Source organism: Cervus elaphus, chromosome 22 (assembly GCF_910594005.1).
Source record: "Cervus elaphus chromosome 22, mCerEla1.1, whole genome shotgun sequence".
Taxonomy (NCBI): Eukaryota; Metazoa; Chordata; class Mammalia; order Artiodactyla; family Cervidae; genus Cervus; species Cervus elaphus.
In genome coordinates, this window is record NC_057836.1 from 14893896 (window position 1) to 14914586 (window position 20691).

Consider the following 20691-nt stretch of genomic DNA (forward strand, 5'->3'; position numbering starts at 1 on the left):
CACCCTGGGGGATGATAGTGGGCTGGCTTTGTGCAAGTTGCCCCCTCTCATGTTATGTTGTTGGTTCTGACTCTTTGCAACCCCATGGACTGAAGCCTGCCAGACTCCTCTATCCCCCACTATCTCCCAGAGTTTGCTTACACTCATGTCCATTGAGTCAGTGATGCCATCCAACCATCTCATCCTTTGCTACCTCCTTCTCCTCCTGCCCTCAATTTCCCCCAGCATCAGGGTCTTTTCCAATGAGTTGGCTCTTCCCATCAAGTGGCCAAAGTACGAGAGTTTCAGCTTCAGCATCAGACCTTCCAATGAATATTCAGGGTTGATTTCCTTTAGGATTGACTGGTTTGATCTCCTTGCTGTCCAAGGGACTCTTAAGGGCCTTCTCCAGTGCCACAGTTCAAAACAGCAATTCTTCTTTTGGTTTTATGCCACATTTTAAAATGTATGGCCTTCAGCTTCTCATCAAAAGGTGCTGAACGTGAGATGAAGGAAAAACACCAATGTGGAACTCTCAGTCTGGGTGAGGGGCTGACTCTGGTCCTGCCAGGCTGTAGATTGCCCTGCTGAAGCAGGGGAGGAGCAGTAAGACTCCAAATATATTCTGGGCAGCAGCTTGCAAATGCCTCAGCATTTCCAAATGTAAGCTCTGTGGAGGGCTTGTGTTTTACGACGTGAGGCTATTTATTATAGGCTTGTGTGATGGGTCAGTAATTTCCTGCTCCAAAATAACAGAGGAGGCTTGATCCAGAACTCAGGACTGAAGCCAGAAAAAGAGTAAACAAGACTTCAGTGGGGCTACCAGCAGAGGGCTCGGTGGATGTTCTAGAGGCCCTAGAGGGTCTAGGGCCACCCTAACTCTTCAGCTTTTTTTCTTCTCAAACCTTCACCTGCCTCATCTCTCGATCTTTGACTCCTTTAAAAAAAGGAAATTGTTAACCAGCTTGAACAACAGCAATTTCCTTCTTTTATTCCAGGGCCAAATCTGCAGTTGAGTGAGTTGGACAGAAAGGCATCACAGAAAGGTCCTGGCTTAGGTGTCACCACGGCAGCTCCTTCTGGTTCTTACCAGGGATTCTACCAGTTGGGGGAAAGTAGCTTTAAGAAAAAGGTTGTTGTCCAGTCACTCAGTCATGTCCAATTCTTTGCAACCCCATGGACTGCAGCTCACCAGGCTTCCCTGTCCTTCACTATCTCCTGGAGTTTGCTCAAATTCACGTCCATTGAGTCCATGATGCCATCCAACCATCTCATCCTCTGTTGCCCCCTTCTCCTCCTGCCTCCAATCTTTCCCAGCATCAGGGTCTTTTCTAATGAGTTGGCTCTTCGAATCGGGTGACCAAACTATTGGAGCTTCAGCTTTAGCATCAGTCCTTCCAATGAATATTCAAGGTTGATTTCCTTTAGGACTGATTGGTTTGATCTCCTTGCTGTCCAAGGGATTCTCAAAAGTCTTTTCCAGCACCACAATTTGAAAGCACCAATTCTTTAGCACTCAGCCTTCTTTATGGTCCAACTCTCACATTTGTACATGACTACTGTAAAATCATAGCTTTGATGAAGGTTAAGGATAAAAGTAACTGGCATTCAATGACACTTTGCAGTGTGTGAAGCCCTGCCATGTATTTTATCCTGGAGGAATGGTCAGGACAATGTTTTAGGTCAGCTTACCGACAAGGACATGGAAGCTCAGAGAGGCTAAGTGAACTGTCCTTAATCACACAGCCTGGAGGAGTCTGGCTTCCCTCCCTACACGTTGTGGGCAGGTGGGAGACTCCAAAACTGGAGTCTGGAGGCCAGCACCAAGTCCGCAGTGAGGATGAGAAGATGGGTAGGCAGAGAGAGGTGAGTGGTCCAGGCAGTTGTGTCTCTGACGGTTTCTCCTGGGGCAGGTTTAGGTCGTTTGACATCAGCACTGGGTCTGGGTGAGAGGCCTGTTTTGTTTGTTTACACATGAATAAAAATGTTGTGTGTGGCTGAGCTGGAAGATCCTGGGACACGAGTCAAGTCAGAAAGTCTGGATTGGGGGTGGGCCCTGGGGATGAGTTAACCCAAGGACCCCTCCATTACCTCTGTTGGAGTATCCAGAAATCCCTAAGCTTTTTACAGAAGAACGTTCTGGGAGTGGTCACGGGCTCATCAGTCAAACCAGTTGATCCTAAAGGAAATCAATCCTGAATATTCATTGGAAGGGCTGATGAGGAAGCTGAAGCTGGCCGCCTGATGTGAAGAGCTGACTCGTTAGAAAAGACCCTGATGCTGGGAAAGATTGAGGGCAGGAGGAGAAGGGGGCAGCGGAGGATGAGATGATTGGATGGTATCATCGACTCGATAGACATGAGTGTGAGCAAACTACCGAAGACCGTGGATAGGGGAACCTGGCGAGCTGTAGTCCTTGGGGTTGCAAAGAGTTGGACATGATTAAGTGACTGAACAACAACCCTGGCTCATCACATCTAAAGGGGACAGAGAAAGGCGGCCACCAGGGCCCCTAAGTTGCTTTGATACACGAGTCCTGGCGGGAGGAGGAACCGGAGAGCTGGAAATAGCCCCGTGGGTCTCGAGGGATCAGGGGCTCCCCCGCAGGATCTCTAAATTGAGCAGCTGTGGGAGGCACAGACTCAGGTCCGGCTGGCAGGATGAGGGCCTGGGGCTGAAGGTCGGGGAGGCCCTGTTTCATTGACCGGGAGGGTCATGCTCTCTTGCATTTTTCTACAGCCCTCTGATTACCTTCTTGCCTCTAATCTTCATATCACCGGCCCTGGAGGAGGGGAGGCTGGTGACTTTCTCTAGTCCATGATAAAGTGACTGCAGGGACAAGAGATGGTGATGGTGACCCACTAACCTGGCCAGGATGCTTCCCTCTTTCCCCGACACACCTGCACGCACACACATTGGGTTAGACTGAGAAAAAGGCAAGAGAGAGCCCCCTCTTTTTCCTCTGGGGTCTCAGTGGGTTCTCAGGTCAGGGACTGTGTGAGCATCAGGCTGGAGGGTACCTTCATCTCTCACAACTCAGCTGAGAAAGACACATAGGCACATCTAATGACTTGGTAACAGTTCCAGGTGGAGATGTACACACACTTCTGTTTGTTGGCTCTGGACCATAGAGGAAACCACCCCAAGTGCGATTTAGTCATGTGTAGGACTTCAGATGAGTTTGCTGAGGGATTGTGGAACAAACCGTCCCCAGCCTGCCTTCAGATTTATTCCTCCTCCTCTTGGCTGGACTGTCCATCTCTGGAACTATTTCCCCAGAGAAACGTGTCAACCCAGAAACTTGGGATTGAAGAAATGTGAATGTCAGTCTCCTGGAACAGAGTGAGGAGTTTCTGTGATTTAATATCCAGGGTTTTCCTGGTGGCTTAGTGGTAAAGAATCCACCTGCCAATGCAGGAGATGTAGGAAAGGCGGGTTTGATCCCTGGGTCAGGAAGATGCCCTGGAGAGGAAAATGGCAACCTACTCTGGTATTCTTGAAAATTCCATGGACAGAGGAGCCTGATGGGCTACAGTCCATGGAGTCGCAAAGAGTCAGAGACTATTAGAGTGACTTAGCACATAGGCACAGGGTAGTGTCAACCCAGGAAGGCTTCTCAGAAGAGTGGGCCTTCAGACCTGACTTAAAAGATGAGGAGGACTATACATCTGTCATAGGGATGGCTGTGGGAAGTTGGGTTAGGACCAGGGGAGTTGGATGTGAAGAGGAAAGCCAATGCTGTGAGGACAGAGGGAAGATGCAGGGAGAGTTAGGTTAATGTCAGGCTTAGGGGACCACATGGGGAGAGTTCCGTGCTCCCCGGGGCAGATCCTGAGAGCAGAGAGGTTGAGGATGCATTCTGTCCAAGAGAAAGTGCAACAGAGAGCTTCTCTTTGAAAATGGGGGCCCTGAAAGGCTGAGGCTTTCACTCTGTGTGGCTGAAGGTGACCCCATGGTGCCTGCTACAACATCAATGTCCTCTAGACCAGCCTTGTGTTCTTTCCTGGGCTGTGCAGTCAGTTTCCTTTTGTTCCCACCTCACCAACGTGAAGGTAGCATTTCCTGTAGGTCTCCCTAGTGGCTCAGATAGCAAAGAATTTGCCTGCAATGCAGGAGACTCAGGTTCGATCCGTGGGTGGGGAAGATCCCCTAGAGGAGGAAATGGCAACCCACTCCAGTATTCTGGCCTGGAAAATTCCATGGACAGAGGACCCTGGCAGACTATAGTCCATGGAGTCGCAAAGAGTCAGACATGACTGAATGACTAACAGGTCCAGGTCTAGACCTGAAGGTAATTTTTGGTTCAGTCCAAGTCTTTTCCTTCTGATGAATCTAAACAGAATCTAACAGTGTCCTTGTCAGAATCAGATCCCTCCAGCCCTCACCAACACCCCCTGGTTCTGCCTACTTGGGTGGGGTTGACCAGCTGGCTTCATGTCAGCAGTTGATGCTGCTCACTGAGAGGGGAGGGCCCTCCTGCTGGTACCCCACCCCTGACAGCTGGGCAGGCCTGAGTGGCCCAACCAGTCCCTCCCCCGGCACATGCCTCCTGGAGAGACCCATCTTGCCATTCTGGGCCCCCAACCAGCTCACCAGCCCCTGTGAGGCTCCAGACCCTTGTTAGGACATTTGGCTCTTTACCTTGGAATCAGCTCAAGAGTCCACTGTGAATTTGACTACAAGGGCAGTGCTCTCTTTGTATTTCAGTGATCTTCCCCCAGATCTCTAAACACTTTTCCAGGACTCTTCACATTTTCTGAAAGTGGACCTCTGTGTTGGAGGAGGGCAGCTCTTCCTGAAGTGGACAGAAGTAGGGTCTGGAGTTTGAGTATCTTGATGATCTTGTTGATACCATAAAATATGTCAGTTGGGAGTCAGACTCATGAACACCAGCTCTGCCCTGGACTCCATCTATGGAACTCAGATCTCCATTGAGAAAGAAGCAGGACCAGGTTGAGAATGGTCTCCAACTCTGGGATTCGCAGAGCTGCAAATCAACAGGTCACATGCTGGTGGTCGAGTTCAGACAGTAGATTCTTCAGCATAAAACCCACAGTTCCCCTGTCTGTATGAGAGCAGACAAATCCTTCATTGTTTTGGTGGAAGTGAGAGAATGAAGTCAGACAAGAGAGGTGGAGAGCTTCCTTCCCACTGTATGTTTTATCCTTTCTCAGCCTCCTTCCTTATTCTCCCTCCCTCTGTCAATAAATAGCCTAGACATATAACCAGATCTCAGCACAAACTGTACCTTTGCTCATCAAGGGTGTCCTGCCAGACACCAGCCTAATGATTTTTGGACAATTAGTACCAACTGACGCCAACAGTGACCTGCCACAGACTCTGGCCCTGTCTTGCCCACTGTCTCTGTGGATCAAGGAGCATCATCCCAGCCTCAGGAAGTGTCTTTGCCAACCGCCCAGCATGAACAATCTGAGCTCCGCCCTCCCCTTGCTCCTTGCACCTCTCGACAACCACTGGCCTTGTCAGGCATGCTGAGCGGAGCCTCAGGAGCTGCCAAATGGCCTTGGCCCTGGGCCACCGATGCTCCCTGATGCAGAGGAGATGGGATTCGCAAATGTACTGAACTCAGGAGAGGGAAAAGACTGGTCTTTCAGAGCTATAGCTGACCCGGAAGTGGATCCATAAATTGTATAGTTATTGTTCAGTTACTAAGTCATGTCCAACCCTTTGTGACCCCATGGACCATAGCAGGCCAGGCTCCACTGTCCTTTACTATCTTCTGGAGTTTGCTTAAATTCATGTCCATTGAGTCAGTGATGCTATCTAACCGTCTCACCCTTTGTCACCCCCTTCTCTTCTTGCCCTCAATCTTTCCCAACATCAGGGTCTTTTCCAATGAGTTGGCTCTTTGCATCAAATGGCCAAAGTATCAAAAATCTAAAACTATAGAGCTACCATATGACCCGGCAGTCCCACTCCTGGGCATATATCTAGAGAAAATAAAAATTCAAAAAGATACATGCACCCCAGAGTTTGTTTCAACACTATTTACAATAACCAAGAAAACTAGGTGTCCATCAAAAGCAGAATGGATAAAGAAGATGTGGTATAATTGTACAATGGAATACTACTCAGCCATATCAACGAAAGAAAGAATGCCACTTGAAGCAACATGGATGGACCTAAAGAGTATCATACTAAGCCAAAGAAAGACAAATACCATATGATCTCACTTATATGTGTAATCTTAAAAAAAATTGATACAAATGAACTTATTTACAGATTACTGTACCCAGCAAGGATCTCATTCAGATATGAAGGAGAATTCAAAAGCTTTACCGACAAGCAAAAGCTGAGAGAATTCAGCACCACCAAACCAGCTCTTCAACAAATACTAAAGGATCTTCTCTAGACAGAAAACATAGAAAGGTTGTATGAACTCAAACCCAAAACAACAAAGTAAATGGCAACGGGACCATTCCTATCAATAATTACCTTAAATGTAAAAGGGTTGAATGCCCCAACCAAAAGACAAAGACTGGCTGAATTGATACAAAAACAAGACCCCTATATATGCTGTCTACAAGAGACCCACCTCAAAACAAGGGACACATACAGACTGAAAGTGAAGGGCTGGAAAAAATATTTCATGCAAATGGAGACCAAAAGAAAGCAGGAGTCACAATACTCATATCAGATAAAATAGACTTTAAAATAAAGGCTGTGAAAAGAGACAAAGAAGGACACTACATAATGATCAAAGGATCAATCCAACTTATTTACAAAACAGAAATAGACGCACAGACATGGAAAACTAGCTTATGGTTACCAAAGGGGAAGAGGAGAAGGGATATTAGGTGTTTGGGATTAAAATATACAAACAACTATATATAAAATAGACAACAAACAAGGACCTACTGTGTAGCACAAGGAATTATATTCAATATCTTGTAATAACATATGTTGCTTTTTACAATTTATTTTTAACTGGAGGATAATTGCTTTATAATATTATGTTGGTTTCTGCCATACATCAACATGAATCAGCCACAGGTATACATATGTACCCTCCCTCTAGAAACTCCCTTCCACCTCCCACCCCATACCACCCCTTTAGGTTGTCACAGAGCTCTAGTTTGAGTTCTCAGAGTCATATAGCAAATTCCCACTGTCTATTTTACATATGGTAGTGTGTCTGTTTCCATGAAACTCTCTCCATTTGGTTTATGTTGTTTTGTTGTTCAGTCGCTAAGTCATGTCCAACTCTTTGCAACCCCATGGACTGCCCCGCCAGGCTCCTCTGTCCGTAGGATTTCCCAGGCAAGAATACTGGAGTGGGTTGCCATTTCCTTCTCCAATAATAGCATAAGATGGATGAGAACATAAAAGAAAAAAGAATATATATCATTTACACATAAAACTTATACATAAAAAATTTATTAAAAAAAAAAAATTTATAGATAAAAAAGACACTACTTTGCCAACAAAGGTCCATCTAGTCAAGGCTATGGTTTTTCCAGTGGTCATGTATGGATGTGAGAGTTGGACTGTGAAGAAAGCTGAGTGCCAAAAAACTGATGCTTTTGAACTGTGGTGTTGGAGAAGACTCTTGAGAGTCCCTTGGACTGCAAGGAAATCCAACCAGTCCATCCTAAAGGAGATCAGTCCTGGGTGTTCATTGGAAGGACTGATGCTGAAGCTGAAACTCCAATACCTCGGCCACCTGATGTGAAGAGTTGACTCATTGGAAAAGACCCTGATGCTGGGAGGGATTGGGGGCAGGAGGAAAAGGGGACAACAGAGGATGAGATGGCTAGATGGCATCACTGACTCGATGGACATGAGTTTGAGTAAAGTCCGGGAGTTGGTGATGGACAGGGAGGCCTGGCGTGCTGCAATTCATGGGGTCGCAAAGAGTCGGACATGACTGAGCGACTGAGCTGAACTGAACTGAATACATAAAACTGGATCACTTTGCGGTAAACCTAAAACTAATGCAATATTGTAAATCAACTGTATTTCCATAAAAATAAAAATAAAAAAAGAAATTTGCAAAGTAGAGCCCAGGCACTCCATCCGTGAATGGGTCCAGTGGTCATATAGGCAAACATGACCTCGTCGGGTTCCTCCCGTAGGATTTGTATGTGTTGATGAGGAAGAACCACCCTTAGCATCATCGATTGGTGCTGGAGGAGGGCTGGTGACTTGTGAGTGAGCCTCAGTGGACTACTTGGGCCCAAGGAAGCTTCCCCAGACTTGTTCATCCGTGCCCACGTGGCTGGGATGGAGGAAAAGAGAGGCATAGCTGACACGCTTGTGGATTCTCAACCACTCGGACAACGCCTGTACCGTAGATTCTATGTCACTGCCCGAGTTGTGGGAGGAGATAACCCCTGCGCCTTTGACTGCCCACATCCTTGCTGGGGGCAGCTAGTGAAGGCTACAGAGCTTGAGTAAGGGCTGAAAGGACCCCGGAGAAAGGGGTTCCTCATCCCGCCCTCTCTCTCGTTTCAACTTCAGTGATTGCCAGTGAGCTCAGCTGAGAGGATGGGTATCAAAACTATCTCAGCAACAAAAAAGAGAGAGAGGGAGAGAAGACAGTACTGGTCTGTGTGACCGCACAGACTAATCTCGAAAACATTATGTTAAAGGCAAGGAACCAGACACAAAATGTTCAGCAGCTTTGTTTTATGTTAAGTTCAAGAACAGACTAAACTAATCCATGGTGACAGAAATCAGAACGGTGGGTGTCTTTGGGGGAACAGTGATTGTCCGGAAGGGGGAAAGAGGGCACTCTATGGAGTGATGGAAACGTTCCTTCTGTTGGCCTGGGTGGTAGTCACGGGAGGGCCTTAAGCTGTACACTTAGCATTTGATCATTTTAATGTTTGTTAATTGTCCCTGAATAAAGTACTGTTAGCATTACTATGGAAAGAGAGGATGAGATAAGGGAATATGGAATACAAGAGAAGCTCTCTTAGCCAATCTTACCCTCAGGCGTCACTGGCTGCCCAGAGGTATTCTCCTCTGATGCTCAGTGGCCCAGGGCCACGGGCTGCTTCCCCCCACACCTGCACACCTCTGCTGCCTCCAGGTAAACAGCTGGCCCACGAAGTGTCGGCTGTGTTTGTTATCACACTGGCTCAAGTGGTTGTACTTATTTTTACATTGAACTAATCTAATTGTGTGTGCTCAGTCATATCTGACTCTTTGTGACCCCATGAACTGTGGCCTTCCAGTCTCCTCTGGGAATCACCAGCCCCATCTAATTTGAATTCACTTTACATAAGAGTGTGAGAAGAACCAGCAGGTCTGTGAAAATGAAGTTGGATGCTCTGAAATGTCTCAATACAGGTGCGTTACTAAAAGAGTTGATGCCAATCAGATGTGAATAAGCCAAATATAAAAGTGAAACCAAAGTTATAAAAATCTAGGCTTCTGGAACCAGATTCTTCATGCATGTAAACTCTTCCATTAATACTTTGAGCAAATTGAAACTGGAAATTGTTGAGAAGGCATTAAGAGTTTGGCTTTTGCAAAAAACAAAAGAAAGGTTGGCATGGTCATCTTCAGATCTCTATCCTCAGGGCGGTGACCTGGGTCCCTCATGTAAAAGTTGTACAATAAACACATGTGTATATTTTGAATTAAAATAAAAGGCTTATCACTTGTGTGTTTTATGCTTACTGAGTGCCCTTTTGAATGAATAGTTTTGATGATGTGACCAACAGCCTGGTCATGGATCGAGAACCAGGAGGCATCCACCCGGGGAGGTGGGGATTTGAGAGAGCAAATGCATAGTTTTATTGAATGCTGGACACCCTTAATGTTCTTTGTGCATTCAGAGGATAAGCTGATGTAGATCAGGGGAATTCATCCATGTGAATGAGTTGGCCCTGTACCACTTTGTACAACCTTATTTCTTCTTAGTGGTTTTTAAAATTTATTTTATTTTTGGGGGGCACAGCTTATGGGATGTTAGTTTCCTGGCCAGGGATTGAACCCAGGCTCTCAGCAGTGAAAGCTGAGTCCTAACCACTGGACCACCAGGGAACTCCCCTGTGCTCAATGTTTGACTGTGATGTGCAGACATCGCTCTGTCTGTTTGTGCTGCGTTTGTGTTCTGTTACACCCGATGCACTGTCTTGCCTCCTTCCCTGTGAGTCCCATGTGCCAGGCACAGCAGGGGTCAAGGACCAAGGGGACTAGTCTGTCATGTTCAGCTCTTATCCCTGAGCAGCCTGCTTGTATTTTGGAGGGGGGATGCGTCAGTGACCCAGGTCTGCTCGTTTTTTCAAAGACACTTTTTCCCCTTACACCGTTGATACCAAAACTTGCCCCCAAGATCTCTCACTATTATATTTAAAAGTCAGATTAAGCTAACAGAGAACCACCATTAACATAATCACTCACAGTCCAGGTTAGAATTTCCTGACAACTAAAATTCTTTGTTTGGACCGTGGAGATGAACCAGTAGTTTTACTCAGAAGGACAAAGCTTTCATTTTACAAGTTCGTGTGAATTGCAAAGGCTTTCATTGGACTTATCATCATAGTATTTCTTTTTCCCAGAGAGCTGCTGTTGTTGTTTAGCTGCTCAGTCATGTCCAACTTTCTGCCACCGCAAGGACTGCAGCATACCAGGCTTCCCTGTCCTTCACTGTCTCCTGGAGCTTGCTCAAACTCATGTCCATAGAGTCAGTGATGCCACCCAACCATCTCATCCTCTGTCGTCCTCTTCTCCTTTTGCCTTCAATCTTTACCAGCATCAGGGTCTTTTCTGGTGAGTTAGCTCTTCGTGTCAGGTGGCCAGAGTATTGGAACTTCAACCTCAGCATCAGTCCTTCCAATGAATATTCATGGACCTTACCATATGAATTTTCTGTTCATCCATTACAGTTAGAATATATATCCTTTGCCATTGCCCTTTCCCTGGCTCTCCACCCCTCTTTGGTGGATTCACTAACAATTCTAACCTCTTTGGTATTCATTCATTCATACTCAGGCGTGTATTCCAGGGCCCATTCTGTCTCACTCAGGTTCATTCATCAAGGGGCTGCAGACTGGGCCAAGGATCTGAGTCCAAAGCACAAGAAAAACAACAACAACAACTGTATTGCTGGTCAGATTTTGACTCAGGACCAGAACTTTCTGATGGATCCTGTTGAGGCTCTCGTAGGTACCTGAGAGCATGTAGCCTGGGTGGAAAGGGTGGGGGATGGGGCAGGAAGTGTGCACACAGCTTGGCCGGGGGATCCTGGGTGGATGGCCATGCGGTCCAGGTGGTGGAGAACAGAATGCAGGTATGAGAGGGTGGGAGTGAGGAAGGAAGGACTGGATCTCACACGGCCGGCAGGTGGAAAAGGCTGATCCTGGAACAGAGACCCTTGGAGCATGCATCCTGTATTCTTTCCACTCCATCACATGACCTGAGGAGGGAGATGAAACAGAAGAGATACTTTGAGAAGAGGAGCAGTAGGAGCTGGTGATTGGCCTTGGGAGATGAGGAGGGAGAGACAGCAAAGCTGACCCTGAGAGGATGCGTTTCAGGAAAGAGATCAGGAGGGTGGAGGATAAAGCACCAGGTGGACCCACTGTAACTTTGGCAGAACTGAGATTGGGCACAAGCGTCTTTGTTCAGGGCATTTCCTGGTCTTGGTCCTGGAGGAAGGAGGCGCTTGATGTAGACTAAGGATGCCAGGATGGGGGCCCACGGCAGCTGTCAAGCTGCCAGGCCCCTGCTGGGAGCTAAAGCTGTCAGGCAGAGGGGGCAGATTGGCCCTCATTCAGACGGCTTGTAATCCCCCACCACCGCCCCAGGAATCCTCTCTCCTCCTCTCTCTGGGTCACAGACCCTCCCTCCCCACCTTTGTTCAGGTCTAACCTCTGCCCATCCTCTCCCTGTTCACAGGAGCCACCTGCCTGCCCCTGTTCCCAGCTCCTTGTCTCTTGGGAGCAGAGAGTATGTGGGGTTGGCTGAGGATATAGACCTCTCCTTACCTCCTCGGCAAGGCTGCCACCCTGTTCCTGGCCCATCCTTGTCCCCATGAGAACAGTGAGACCCCTGGACCAGTGAGAAAAACAGTCTGCTCCCCCTTGGAATGAAGGATGGGCCGTTGCTCAGCCTGGGGATTCCATTAGGACATGTCATCTACGGATTTCTGAAGGCACTTTAGGCCTCCAAAGAGTCAGTTAGTGACTGAGTCATCAAATTGTGATTTCTACTAAAGGGCTCCCTTTACCCCTTCCAAGTCAATGGAACATCCCTGTGCCAAGCTCTTCCTCCTTCATCCTTCTGTAGTGGACTCTGGATATTGATGACGGGGGCCTCACCCATGCCCAGACTCACAAATAAGCTACAGCATGCGGTACTGGACCTCTCCTGTGCCCACCACATAGCCCCTGACCAATACTGTGTACCAGCCTTGGCAATGGCGGCTGGCTTCCTGCGGGTATAGATGGATGTCCTGCATTGAACCACACTGGGACTCAGTGGCCTGTCCCATGGCTGACTCCTTCAAGCCAACACTCCACGCGAGACTTTCAATCCAGGCTCTGAAGTTCACCAACCACGACTGTAGCCACCACTTCTGGTCTATGGACCATCCCCTGGTTTGAGTGCTTTGCTGCAAGTGGCCTGTAACTGGGCCCTCTTCAGAGGATTGTCCTTGGGCCATTGGTGAGGCAGCTATTAAGGCAAGCATTGGAAAGTCCCAGAAGTCTGCCACCCATCCCAGGCCCTCCTTCCAGAGCAGCTGGTAGCTCTCTGGCCTCCAGGAGGGATGCCTTCTGAATTGCAACTTACACACCAGAGATGGCTGCAGGTTTGGACTGAAGTCGGAGCTCCACCTGCAATCACAGCCCTGCTTGGCTTTTTCTCCTCTAGCCTGCTTGTCCCACTCCCTTCTCGGTACCTCCTGGGAGCCCTTTCTTAAAGCATTTGCACACAGATTCTCCGTGCAGGGTTTGCTTCAGCAGAACCTTGGAGCAATCTTGCTGAGCACTGAGGATACAGTCACTGCAGAAGGCACAGCATGTGGCTGGGAATACACCATTCTAGAAAAGTCCATGGCATGCTGGAATGGAGCTTCAAGCTTCGAGTCTGTCTCAGTGTAGTCCCAAATACTGCATCAGGAGGCTTTGGGATCAGACACTCCTGTGTTGGTTTTTTGCTTTGTTTGGTTTTGAATTCTACCTTTGCCTCTCAAAAAGTTGGCTGTCCTTAGGCAAACTTGGCATCTCTGATCCTCAGTTTCTTCACCTGTAAAATGGATATAATACCTGGCTCATGGTTATGAGGATGATCTCATTTATGGGACAATAAATGTTAAGTTCTTGGACTGATACCAAGCCCATGTGTGTGCATGCATGCTTGCTAAGTAGCTTCAGTCATGTTCAACTCTATGTGACCCCATGGACCACAGCCTGCCAGGTTCCTCTGTCCATGGGATTCTCCAGGCAAGAATACTGGAGTGGGCTGCCATTTCCTCCTCTAGGGGATCTTCTCGACCTGCGTTTCTTACACCTCCTGCATTGACAGATGTGTTCTTTACCACTAGCGCCACCTGGGAGGCCCACACCAAGCCCATGATGAGTGTTTAATAAAGGAAACTGTTTTTAGTGGGTACAGCGAGCCTTCGCTGTGACTGGACTGCATCAATGTCACCTAGGTAATTGTAATGTCACATAGGTCATTTGTGTGTTCCTGCAGGTCCCCTCACATACAAGCCTGGTGTCACTCCGTTGGTTCTCATACTATGAAATGATCAGACTGACCACAGGAAAGGGTCTTTCTTTTCTTCTGTTTATCCTTTACTCCAAAATATTGGAGTCTGCATCCATTAACCCCAGGTTACCCTGCAAGTGCTGATTTTCCATTTGCTATTCTGAACCGAGTTTTCTTCTCTGGTTGAAATTTTTCCCTGTGAAAGGAAAACATTCCAGAGCTCCCCACCCCCACTCCCCATATCTTCGCTGCCTCAGGCTCATGAAAACCCAAATCCGGCCTTGGCTCTCTGAAAGAGAATCAGTCCCAGCCAGCCCCCCCGCCAAAGAAGTGGCCGTCATACTTGCATCCTCTTTGGAAGTAATTTGACTTAATCACATTAAAGCTAGATTGTACAATTCCCTCGGCCAAAGTTGGTTCCAAATTGGCTTTGCTATTTCCCTTTTGTCCATAGATTCGTCTCTCTCTCTCTCTCTCTCTCTCTTTTTTTTTTTTTTTTGGTGGTATTTGCATGGAAAATATCTAGCCATTGGTCCAACCAGATGCCACAGGGTGACACTGACACCTTCTGCCCGAAAAGCAGGTGGCTGAGTGAGATCTCACCTGTCAGTCCCAAGGGGGTCATGTTGGCCTTGAGAGCGGAGAAGGGGGTCAAGGCATTTGAGGTGTGGGAAGAGGAGATACCCTCTTGTTGTCATCCTTCCCAGGGAGAGAGATGAGCATTGAGGTTAGACAGTCGTGAGCAGTCAGATTACAGAGGGCTTTGAAAGCCGAGGGAAGGACTCGTTGTGAGTTGCAAGTCAATTTGGGGAAAAAAAAAATCCAGGGCTTTATTAAGCAAGAAGAGTTTTGTTCATGGATTTCCCTGATTCTCACACCCCATTACTAGACGAACAGAAAAGCTCAGGAAGCCTGGAGCCTGGGTATTGAGATAGCAACTCGAACTGGGGACAGTGTAGGACCTCCTTTCATAACTGACAGGAATTCTTGAGCAGGGAGGAACCAGACAGAGTGTTGAAACTGGCAAGAACATGTAGAATGGGGGAGATTTCAGTATTTCTGGCTGACATGCTCTGAAATGTCCCAACAGGTCTCGCCATGCCTGGAATCCTCTGTGGGCACGCAGAGTAAGTCCCCCTGGACCCTCTGCTGCAGGCTGTCAGAGGCGTCCTCCCCATTAAGCACCAACAGGGCAGGCTTTCTACCTCCTTCCTCTTTTTCTCCTCCTTCTTCCTCTGCTAAGGGGCCTGATCCAGAGAGCTGACACCATCCTTTTCAGCAACAGACAATTTCCACCCTAGAGAAGTCCTTCTTCATGCCTTCCTTTAATTTATTGACTCATTAAGAGAGATTTATTGAAAGTCCACCACATGTAGGGCAGTCTCCCCATGGCCTGTGCCTTTCAGACCACAGATAGCAACTCGATCCTCAGGTTGCAAAAAATATCTCTATCATGACCCACGGGCAGAGTCTAGCCCTGCCCTATGAGCAGGGCACAGGAGGGAACGGGGCCAGGTGGGGCCTGGAAGGGTTTGGACGTGGCTATTCCTGGAGGACAGAGCGGTGCGCATGTGCAAAGCACGCGGAATGTGCCGAGGCTGCCAAAATGGAAAGTGCCTGTTAATGGCACGAGTGACGCACCGCAGCTCACGCACTGACACACGGAACCCTGGGCTTTCTGCAGAACACAGCCTGAATGTTAATGCTGCCAGAAGCCTCCTGCCTGGCCCTGTGCGTCCACCTCTCCTGGTTGCTTGCTCGTGTGATCCTGCAAACATCTCAACCCCAGATCTTCCACCCATCCCGAAGCACTGGCATGGAATGTGAGAAAAAGTCACCTGTCTAAGCATCCTTCTTTAGTTGTTTTTCTTTTTTTTTAATTCGAGGATAATTGCTTTACAATATTGTGTTGGTCTCTACCATACACCAGCATGAATCAGCCATAGATATACATATGCCAGGCTTCCCAGGTGGTGTTAGTGGTAAAGAAACTGCCCACCAGAGCAGGAGATGTAAGAGATGAGGGTTCGATCCCTGGGTCAGGAAGATCCTCTGGAGAAGGGCATGGCAACTCACTTCAGTATTCTTGCCTGAAGAATCCCATGCACAGAGGAGCCTGGCAGGCTATACAGTCACAAAGAGGTGTACTTGACTGAATCAATTTAGCACACATGCACACTAGTTCTAAAGACTGTTTATCCATTTGCTTGGCAGGGACTGTCCTGGGACACTGTCATCTTAAGAGGGTTGAGGAGTGTCCAAGTGTGTGCTCCCAGCAAGGTCAACGTCTGAACCTGAAGATCAAATCTTCAGCAGGAATTCCAGTCTGGAGTTAAAGGAAATACTGAGCAGGTGTGGTAGCCTGGCTGGTCCCCCTGAGGAAAACTTGTAGGAAATTTCCTGCAACCTCCTAAGGATGATGCATCAACCACCATGGTAACAGCCACGGATCCCCACACTTCAGGGAATTTGAAGCAATTTTACCCCCATCCCTGTCTCTGATCTCAGAGATTTGTCTCGGAACTCTTTCATTCATGTCTCCTGAGCTTGTCATCCCAGGTCCTAACAATGGACCATAGAGAGAAGGATACAGGGGTGGGATGGAGTGGGAGGCAGGAAGAGGTTCAAGAGGGAGGGGACATAAGTCTACCTACAGCTGGTTCATGTTGATGGATGGCAGAAACCAACACAAGATTATGAAGTAAGCATCCTCCAATTAAAAATAAATAAATTCGTCACTCAGAGTTTAAAATGAAGAAAACAGAGAGGCTCAAAAAATTTTTTTTCTCTACCCATGCAGAGCTGAGAGAGCAGCCAAGCTAGGGTTCAAATCCGATCCGTTTGCCCCCACTGACCCTGCTTCTGCTGCAGCCCTCAGAGGGCTTCGTCACCAGCCCCCACCATGCCCCGGGGGCCTGCTGCCCTGCCCACTGGGGATTGCTCTCTCCCCAAGCTACAGTGAGAGCAGGGCCAAATATCAGGGCTCAGGGGACATTTAGCAGGAAGCGTGTTTGGAAGAAGCTACGAACAGCCTCTTGGCTGCCCAGAGACGAGACCTAAATGAGAGGAAGTTGGAGCAGACTCCCCTTTCAGAGCTCATCCCCTTCCAGCCATTCCTCGGGAAACTCTGTCTCAGATAGATGGGCTTGCTGGCTCCCCAAAGACATGGGTGCCAAGGACTGACTCTGGACAGGAAGCTTTGTGGATGCGAAGGGCTGGGACTCAGAAACCAGGATGGCCTGCAGGTGGATAAGGAGAGGCACCAGGAAGGGATTTTGTGAGCAACTGAGTCAAGGAATAAGGAAGGGATGAGCAGACGTCCATTATATACTTAAGACTTGTCAGACGTGGCGGTGGTGCTGCAGCCATACAGTTTATCTTCATCCTGACACCCGCGGTGGGAAGTCAGTACCATCATGCACATTTCTCAAAGGAGGAAGTGGGGGACCGCAGACTTAAGGTGCTTTGTCCAGGTCAGCCAGCAAGTCAGCAGCAGCCATCCCAGGACCTTGCTCTCTACTCCTCCCACCCTGTCGTACTCTTGGAAGGATCCTGGCCCCTGGTTCCCCAGAGGTACCACCCAGCTCTGGCACACCTAAGTAGAGGTCAGCTCCTCCCATGTTATACTCTGGCAATCTGTACATGGCTTAGTGTGAATGGCTTGGTCATACTCACTCCAGCGGGCAGTTTGGGCAGGAGAGGGAGAGGGCGTGGAGCCTCCCTGGAGTCTTAAGGCAGAAAGCATTGAGGAAAGAGAAGCTGGGTATCGTGGGCCAGTTCTAAGGTTCTCTAGTCCAGGCTTCTGTGCCCTGCCTTCCCCTTGGTTAGAGTGGAATTGCTCCCCTTTGCTCAGGTTTTTGCATCTATTTATTCAGAGGGCGTTGTTTCTGTGGGCTGTGGCCAGTGCAGTTCTTCCAGGGGTCACAGGCTCCTTAGAGGCGGGGCAGCGTGGTGATGAGAACTCCCCAAACCGGTGGCCCTGGGTGTCTACCTAATCCCTGGTCCTCATGGTGTTCCCAGGCCCTGCCCAGTTGCGTGTGGACAGATGCGGGCTACCTGATGCAAGCTGCTTCTGCGCGTCTCCCGGGGACTGGCTGGTGAGGTGTTCTGGGCAACTCAGCTGCTCAGGGGTTTAGACCTTGCCCCATGGGGACGAGGCCTGCTGGACCACACAAAAAGCCTGATGCGCAGAGCTGCCCTGCCCTGCCCTTTCGAGATGCAGCTAAGCCCAAGAGGCGGGAGTCAGCTCGTCAGGTCAGGGGTGATGCTGACGCCCTAGGGCAACTAAGAATGTGCTGCCTGCACCCAGGTGATAGAGGCAAGTGGCAACATGCCTCTGGGGAGAGTGGCCCTTCACGGGCTGGGCAGATGCTTTGCTGCAATTCTTAATCATTTCTTTAAAAAAGAAAAGAAAAACAAAACACTTTCCAGCCAGGAGAAGGTCAAGTTCAGCATCCTCTTTTAAGGGTTTGGTTAGGGCTGAGCACTTCCCAGGTGTCTCAGATGGTGAAGTGTCTGCCTGCAATGTGGGAGACCTGGGTTCAATCCCTGGGTTGGGAAGATCCCCTGGAGAAGGAAAAGGCACCCCACTCCAGTACTCTTGCCTGGAAAATTCCATGGACCGAAGAGCCTGGTAGGCTACAGTCCGTGAGGTCACAAACAGCTGGACATGACTGAGCGACTTCACTTTCTTTCTTTCTTTCGGGCTGGGCATTGTTCCTTTTTAAAGGTGTGGGCTCTTATCCAGGAAAGAACCAAGTGAAAGGAAAGCGTTAGTCACTCAGTCATGTCCAACTCTTTGCGACCCTATCAACTGCAGCCCACCAGGCTCCTCTGTCCATAGGACTCCGGGCAAGAATATTGGAGTGGGTTGCCATTTCCTTCTCCAGGGGAATCCAACCAACCCAGGGATTGAATCCAGGTCTCCTGCATTGCAGGCAGATTCTTTACTGTCTGAGCCATCAGGGAAGCCCTAGTGAAAGGAAGGGAGTGTCATTTCAGTGAAACAGGCCTCCCCAAATGTTTGGGGAGATGCGGACACTGGGTGGGATGGCCCTGGTGCCATGTCACCTGTGACCTCACAGGTGTTCAGAGAAGGCAGGCATGTCGGTCCCATCACAGCGATGGGGATTGTCCGTGCTGGGTCATGACTCCTAATGCCTTCTAGAAAGCAGAGAGCTGTGGACTAGAGCCCAAATTCATTCCCTGACTTCACTTCTAACATCCCAGATCGCCTGCGGAGGCCCTTTCTCTAAGCTTCAGTTTCCTCCTCTGCAAGGTGGAAGCAGGGAGCCGTGCCCAGCTTGCTCCTGGGCTGTTTGGGGACATCACTGGGAGCCAGGAATGTGTCCACGGCAGAAGGCTGCAGACCCAGGCTGGCTGCCCGGGGCTGGGCTGGCTGCCTGTGATGGACACTCCCCAGACGCTCTCCCTTGGGCACCTGCCCTGCAAGCCTCCGTCCTCCCCAGTCTCCATGTTCCCTGAACAATGAAGAAGATGCTGCCTGTCTCCTCCGTGGAAGTCCACTGCTTCCTTCTCCAGTCACCTCACCATCACAGGACTTCATTCTTGCCCAGCTAGTCTGCGAACCCCTCCCTGATCCTGAGCCTCAGGGTCCCATCATGGGGCCACACTGTCTGCAGACCTGAGTACAGACGCCGGGTGTGGCCACACTCAGCCCATCGACCTGGCCGTCCTGTTCTCCCTGTCCCTGCTCAGGTCAAGAAGCGCTGCTCCCCGCCCCTCCCCTCCCCACGTCCAGGCTTTTGGGTCCGTCACCTCTGCCTGCAGTGACCTGTCCTCGTGGCCCCTAGACTTCACCTCCCCCTCCATCCGTGCCCTCCCTAAAGTCCCATCTCAGATCCTGTCTCCACCCTGGAACTTTCTCCCTGAGCTTCTGGCAGCCTCTCTTCTCTGAGCCCCTGTGTCTCCCTGGGTCCATGGATGTTCTTACAATTTGGAGTAAATCGGGGCCAGTTTCTCTGTGGGCTCTGAGCACAGTGAGGGTTCATCTGGTGGGGGTCTTTTCTCCCTGGTGTTTGGTGCAGGGCCGGCCAAGGGTGCCGGGTAGTGTTTGTGGAAGGGATGAGTAACTAGGTGGTGGGAGGCAGATAGAAGTCCTGTGGGTCTAAGGCTACAAAGGTTTGGCAACATCTCCCTTGTGGCTCTGCTGGTAAAGAATCCGCCTGTCATGCGGGTGACCTGGGTTCGATCCCTGGGTTGGGAAGATCCCCTGGAGAAGGGAAAGGTTACCCACTCCAGTATTCTGGCCTAGAGAATTCCATGGGGTCGCAAAGAGTCGGATACAACTGAGCAACTTTCACTTTCCAAGAAAGAGAACATGACATTTTGAGTTCAGAGTTAGAGACGTGGCCGGAGAAAGGTCTGGGAGGTCGAGGGGCCTGGAGAGGAAGCCTCCCCAGCTCCAGGGTCAGGTCCCCTCTGAGTGTGGGTGGGAGTCACAAGGGCCGGACCCCTGGCCTCTCCACACCACAGAGGCAGCACCCGGGGGGGGGGGGGGGGGGGGGGGGGGGGGGGGGGGCGGTCCTTGGAGACTGGCAAGTGGGGATGGAGGGAGGGTGGAGTGGGAGCACCCAGGTGGAAATGGGACAGAACCCAGAGGCTGGATCCCCAAGGGAGACCCCCTTTCCTCTCTAATCTTGCCTTCATCAGTCTACCCCCAGAGTGTCTGCCTAAGTGTCTTCATCAAAGCTTGTAAGTTCCACCCTCCATTTGGCAAGTTCTCTCCCCACCCCCTGCTCCGTAGCCCCTTTCCCTTCCTCCCCTCCTCCTTCCCTCGCCGCCTCCAAAATCAATTTTCAGCTCGAGCAGCAGGTACCGCGCCATCTGGGGCCGCTGGCAGCCTCCGCAGGCTGTAAGCAGCTCAGTCTGTGTCCTTTAAGCCAGCCCCCTGAATTTCTCTGCCATCCCAGCCTGGTATTCCCCCCTCTTTCCTCCCTCAAGGAGGAGGGGAGGTGGGATCCAGACCCTCGCCCTCTTCTTCTGAGGGGTCCCCCTCCCCCTCTC

At 49.6% G+C, this 20691-nt stretch overlaps 1 long non-coding RNA gene across 1 annotated transcript in view; it reads left to right on the forward strand.

Moving 5' to 3' along the window:
• The window catches only part of LOC122680397, a 92389-nt gene extending 76350 nt beyond the window's left edge, over positions 1 to 16039 (forward strand). Inside the window, exon 3 of the long non-coding RNA XR_006336693.1 lies at positions 15880 to 16039. This is a non-coding gene — a long non-coding RNA (uncharacterized LOC122680397). The remainder of the gene's footprint in view (positions 1 to 15879) is intronic.
• Positions 16040 to 20691: the final 4652 nt, after the last annotated feature.